Consider the following 6,117-nt stretch of genomic DNA (forward strand, 5'->3'; position numbering starts at 1 on the left):
AGGGGGCTGGAGGCTTGGGGACATGAGGGACCACCAGTACTACCAAGTCTTCCAGTGCGCACAGAGACCCAGCAGTGGCAGAGGGTCCTTGAGGAGGGTGTGCAGTGCTTGCTCTGAACCTGCATCCACTAGAAATAACTTGGGAACCATGCTAGCACTGCTAGGAGCCAAGCAGCAAGGAAATGTGTGTGGGTCACATAGGTTTCTTGGACGTGGCTTCTTTGGTCCCCAAAAACCAAGGGTGAAATGCTCTTTTCTATCACCTGGGGCTGCCCTGATGATGGGCATAGTCATACTGTTTGCTAAGTAAACTGAGACACAAGAGTGACCAGAGCAGACATTTCTGCCTGTCCATACTCAGCCCGGAACCCCTGACATAGCCCCTGGTGCAGGGAGCAGCTGTCTGCTGGAGCCACCCCCATGGCCAGGCCCTGCTGTGGGCGGAAGTGGGATCGGGATAATGCTGTGTCCCAGCCCTTCCTCCTGTGCAGGAACATCCCTGGGGATGGGAACAGTCTGTTCCCACCAGGTCCCAGCAGGGTACAACATGAGGCGTACCATGCAGAGGGACTGAAAGCAAGGTGAGGAAAACAAGCATGGCTCTAAGGCACGTTTTCACTTGCTCCCCCTGACCATCCCTGGTCAGGACACATCCACCCTGAGGTGGCCTTTGAGTAAGGAGGAGGCCCTTGAGTAAGGAAACTGCATTGCCATAGGACTGGGAGAATCACCTAGCCTGTGAAGCTGTATGGAGTGTGGGGGTGGCTGTGACTCTGGCAATGGACACAGTGACTAACGGGAGATGACCTGCAGGCAGGTCATGGAACGGACATGAGTCGACTTCCCTCTGTGCACGGCTGTGTGTGAGGCACGGGAAATGCTGCTTCCCATGAGGCACAGGCAAGATGCTGTCCACAGCTGCTGGCAGACCACTCTGGCACCACTGCCAGACAAAACCTTGGAGGAGGCAGCTCTGCAGAGGGGGGAAATGAGTTATGAGGTGCCCAGATTTCGCTCTTCTGGGGAGCCACCTGAACCGCTGCCCAAAGACTGGGCAGAGACTGGGCTCCAAAGCAGGGCTGGACCGACACGATTACCCTGGACCATTTTCAGCAAGGCAGCCCAGAGCTTGGTGCATGTGCGAGTCGCTGTCTTGCCTCTCTGAGCTCAAAAGGCAGTCAGAATTGCTCTCAGGTGCTCATTTCCTCCAGGAACGCAAAGAACCAGGGGGTCTACAGTGCCCATTCCTCACCTTGGCCCCAGCTGCTGTCCTTCCCCAGCACAGGGGCCTCCCCTGCCTGGGCCCTCACAGAGTCTCCCAGCTGCTCCCATGCTCCTGATTTCCTGCCCAGAGGCCCCCTATCCTCCTGCTGCTTTTTCTCACGGCTCTTGCAGCATCAGGCAGCTCACAGCGGCCGTGTGAAAGACAAACAGGCCAGCAGACAGACCGCAGATGCCCAGGGGAATTCTGTGTCCATCACCCCTCTTAAATGCTCCTCTATTTTTTTTCACCCCAAAAAAGTGTGGGTTTGATTTCCAGTCCCTTTTCCCCTTGCAAGCTGAATGCGGTTTCAGCATCGTGGGCTTGGAAAAGAGGAGTGGGGGTAATCCACTGCAGGGCTGGACACACCGTGGGGCTCATGCTGACCCTGGCCCAGACCTTCTGTAATGCCACAGGGAATGTCCAATGAGGCAATGTCCAGCAGAGGTTCTCTTCTGCCATCCCCACTTCCCTCGGGGCAACTGATTTCTAAGCTACCAGGCACCATCCCCAGTCTGGAGGGAGCCCACAGACGAGGGATTTGTTCCCTCAAGGATGTCACTGGTGTTGCTCACAGGAGGGGCTTGTGTGCAGGATCCCAGCAGCTCCCAGTAAAAAGCAGAGGTCCAGTCATGGCTGCAGGCACTAGGTGGAGTGAAGCAGTGTCTGGCAGGGAAGGGACATCCTCTCTGTGACACCCTTGGGTTTGGTTATTTCTTAGTTGCAGCTGCCTGCTCTTCAGCGGACAGCCTGCCATCCCAGAGTCCTGCTTCTGTTCTATGCTCGGGTAGGTGACCTCAGCAAGCAGTAGGATCTCCTCTCCTCTGGGGAGGCGACAGGTACTGAGTTCTGGTTAAAGAAGTCTGGATTTTTGTATTTTATTCTGAAAGGTGAGATCTCAGGGTAGCATGTCCCAGCTCAGGCTGTTACAGTCTCTCGCCCTCTGAACTCTCTGTTGTTCGCCTTGGACTCATCTGTACGGACACATACCTTGACCTACAAGAGCACACGATGCAGTAACAGCAATGCTGTGTGCCCAGGAAAGAGCAGGGGCCATCTGCATGCCCCATGAAATGATAGAAAAGAAGTTTCCAGGCTGTGTCTCAGGGTTGCTGGTAGGGCTAGGAGTGAGTGATCACAATTGCTAAGGAGAATAGGATTTTCTATTTATTGCCTGTATTCTAGGAGGGCAAATCTTGCCCTCTCAGCCAGGGCATCACAGCCCCTGGCTTCAATGGGTCTTTTATATCTGCAGGGTTGCATGAGGCCATAGAGAAACAGTCAGACATACTTGTCTGGGTGGCATGTCCCAACAGCTGCCTACTGGGAGCAGAGCTCTGACAGAGAACAGGGCACAGGGACCCCACCTTGGCATGCGCACTCAGGCACTGTGACTCACGAGGACCCCAGCCTGGCTGCTGAGTCTCTCTGGCTCAGCTCACAAAGGTTCCAAGCCGATTTGGGGAGAAATCCTCTAAAAATGCCTCATTCTTCCCTGATCACACTAAGGAGGTTAAGCCATGTGCTGAGAGTGAGCAAGAACCCTGAGAACCTCTCCAAAAACATAAGGGTATGCTCCTGACTTCATAGCAAGGCAAGGGGCAGAGATTCTCACTCCGTTCCGCTGTGGCTCACCGCTGCCTTTGACCCGACTGTCGTGACTTACTGCCCTTTACTTATTTTTATGTTTCCCTTCCTTTTAGCCACCACAATATCCTCGAGCCTGGCAGCGAGTATGTGAAGGTAAGACAGGAGCACGACTGCATGTTCTGTCTGGATGCCAGCAGTGGAGGGGAGATGGTGGCCCCTGGGGGGGGGCAAGGTCCTATGCCATTAGGGTGCTCAGCTCTGCATCTCCTCTCCCACCTCTTCCTCCAGGCCCTCTTTTTGGCCCTGGAAAAAAATTCCCTTCCAGAAATGGCAATGCCAGGGGCGGCAGAGGATACACAAGCCCCGACAGTCTCCCAGTGGAGCAGCCTGCATTTTCTGCTCTCTGTCACTTGCAAATGCTGCAGATGCAGCCTCCTCCCTCTGCCCTCATGTAAAGAAATGGAAGGGTTTGAGCCACTTTTGTGGCTGTCACATGAAACTCCGTGTAACTCTCTCCACATCTTTTGCTTATCCTCCAGCAAACTATTAACATTCCTGAGGACTCTTCATGTCTAGCCAGAAATTCATCAGTAAGGCACCTGGCTCCAGGGGAGAGGAAGACCTTTTGCAGAAGGCTGCTGGCATGATGGCATCTGGGTGGGCCTAGAGGAACAGTGGCAGGGATGCTCTGTGGGTCGGGCGTGGAGCACTGAAAAACTTCCTGGGTGGTCTCTGCCATGTGATGGCCTTTGGGGAAATTGTTTGAGAAGAACTAGAGCCTCCCAAGTCTGGTTCCTGATGAGAATGCAATGCCACATGGTTGTTGAGAGGTGCTCCTGAAGTGCCTGCCTTGGGTGGTGTAATTAGAACAGAGCCCCGAACCTTCGTCTTTTGGACATGGGGCTTTTGGTGGTGGCTGTAGCCAGACATGGAAATGTAGGAATTTCCCATGGTGGCACCAGCTGGCAGTCTCAGGAGAGACCTGGCTTGACCCCAAGGTCATCTGCTCCTCCTGAATGGCACCTTTCCCCTCCAAGTCCAGCCTAGGAGCTAATGAGGATCCCAGTTCTGGCAAACTGGGCAGCAAGGTCAGATGCATCTTGTTGATCTGTAACAAAGAGATCAGCCAGGTAGGATGTCCCTCCTCTCCTCTGCCTTTATGCTCTTGGCACTGGCAGAGTGGGACCTCCTAAGGCCGGAAGTGGGACGTGTCAGAGCAACAAGGCTCCGATGCTCCATCTGGGCTTTGCAAAGTAGAGCCCTGGCATGGGCACCTTGGGATGCACAGGAAAGCTTTGGCTCACGCAGGCTAATCCTGCAAGGGCAAGGAGGCGCAAAGGGGTGAAGCTGGGTGGTTTGGTGTAGTTTCCTCTTCCTCTGTCCATACGTGCACCCAGAGACAGGAATGTTTTATAGCTTGTGAGTTAATAGACTAAAGATGGGAAACAGTGGGTATGGCTTTACTTTTGAGCCTGAGTTCTTATTGGTGAGCCATGAGAATTCCTAGATCTGAGCTAACTGGCCTTTATTTCACACCCATCCCCATGGTGTCCAAGCATGGCTTGTGGGCTGTGATTTACATGTCACTTCCTTTCAGTTACAGAAACAACTGATGGCTGCAGTGACAGCAGTTTTTTTAGTCAAATAAGTAATTATTTGGAATGTGAGTGACCAAGATGATAAGGACACTCCAGCTGATTGCAGGCATTGTGCCTGTCTGAGAGCCTGTGCAGCTGTGGGGTGCTCAGTGCTCAGCAGTGTTTGGCCCCAAGGCCAGAGTGGGAAGGTAGCTGGTGGTTGCTGCGCCTGGGACCCCTTGGGAGCAAGGGGAGACCTGCCACTGGAACAGGTCCTCGCTTTGTGGCTGGGAGGGAAATGAGCAGAGGGGAAACACCACTGCATGGAAGAGCAGAGGAAAGACAGGATTAAGAGCTGGTGAAGGACAGAGTCAGGAGAAGGGAGAGGACACGCTACAAAGACCTCATGAGCAAAGACTCACAGACAGGTCTGTGTTCAGACGTGCACCAAGGAACTGCCAAGTACCAGCCCCTGAGCTTCAGTGACGTGCTGGCCAGGACTAGCTCTCCCATGACCAAGCCTGTGGTAATTAGAGGTGCAGTCAGGAGCTGGGGAGGGGCACAAAGCCAGAATCAATAAGCACTTGGTAATTAATGTGTTTTAATAATAGCCTGAGGGTTGGTGTTTCCAAGATGCCTGGGGGATGCACATGCCTGGCTCTGCTAGCATCCCAGCCAGCCTAGCTTTGGCCCTCGCATAGGCAAAGGGGTGGCAGAGCATCGCTGCCCTTCGGGAGAGCAGCAGCCAGTAAAGCTGTTGTGCATCCCTGCAAGAGCTCAGTTGGAAGTTTTCAGCTTCTCCCTGCAGAAAGACAGCACAGGCACAGCTGGAGGGCACTGCCTCATGAGGCTCCCACTTGCTTCTTTAGCGATAGCCTTGGCAAGAGGATGATTCACCACCGGATACTTTCAGAGCAATGTCTCGCTGCACACTGCCATCTGGTCTGTCCCTTGGCACTGTGCAAGTGGAGAGAAAGAGAGCTCATGCTCCTCCACCCACTGTGCTATGGCTGCAGGCCTACACCCATGGGATCTGTGCGCACCCATTGCTCTGCGTTCCCTGCATGCATGCTGCATGCTGATCACCTTCCTCCATGCTTCAGCCTTGTCCTGCTCCAAACCCATGCTGCTTTCCTGTCTCCTCTCTCCCTGCAAAACCAGGGGCAGAGTATGGGCCCAGCGCTCTCTTTGCTCTGTGTGGAGGAGCTGTACCTCATCAGCCCTAGCTGCTGCCACCCTGCCTGGGGATGCAAGGGGCTCCTTTGAATTAATTATTGGGGAGGCTGCAGGGCTCTTTAGTTGATGGCAACTGAAATACCTTGCCAAGCTCACAGCTGCCCCTTTGGCACCAAAGTGTGGCCAAATCCAGACTGTGCCAGTGTGGGATAGACCTGGAGGGAGACCAGACGTGTGTAGGCAAGTAGGTGCAGAGCTCAATGCAGGGTACTTGGGAACCCCCAGCTCATCCCTGTGCACAGGGCAGTGCCCTGGCAGTGGGTTCAGACAGGGGATTGGAGCTTTCTGGGAGTCAGTGCTGGAGCAATGCTTTGAGTCACCAGTACTGCCTCACATGTCCTATACGTGAAACTATAGCCTTAATGAATATGAAGCAGAGCAATAATTAAATGCAATTCTAAGATCAGCTACACAAGAAGCAGGTAGGCAGCTCCCTGCTGCATGAGGCAGGCA

Source organism: Dryobates pubescens, chromosome 29 (genome assembly GCF_014839835.1).
Source record: "Dryobates pubescens isolate bDryPub1 chromosome 29, bDryPub1.pri, whole genome shotgun sequence".
Taxonomy (NCBI): Eukaryota; Metazoa; Chordata; class Aves; order Piciformes; family Picidae; genus Dryobates; species Dryobates pubescens.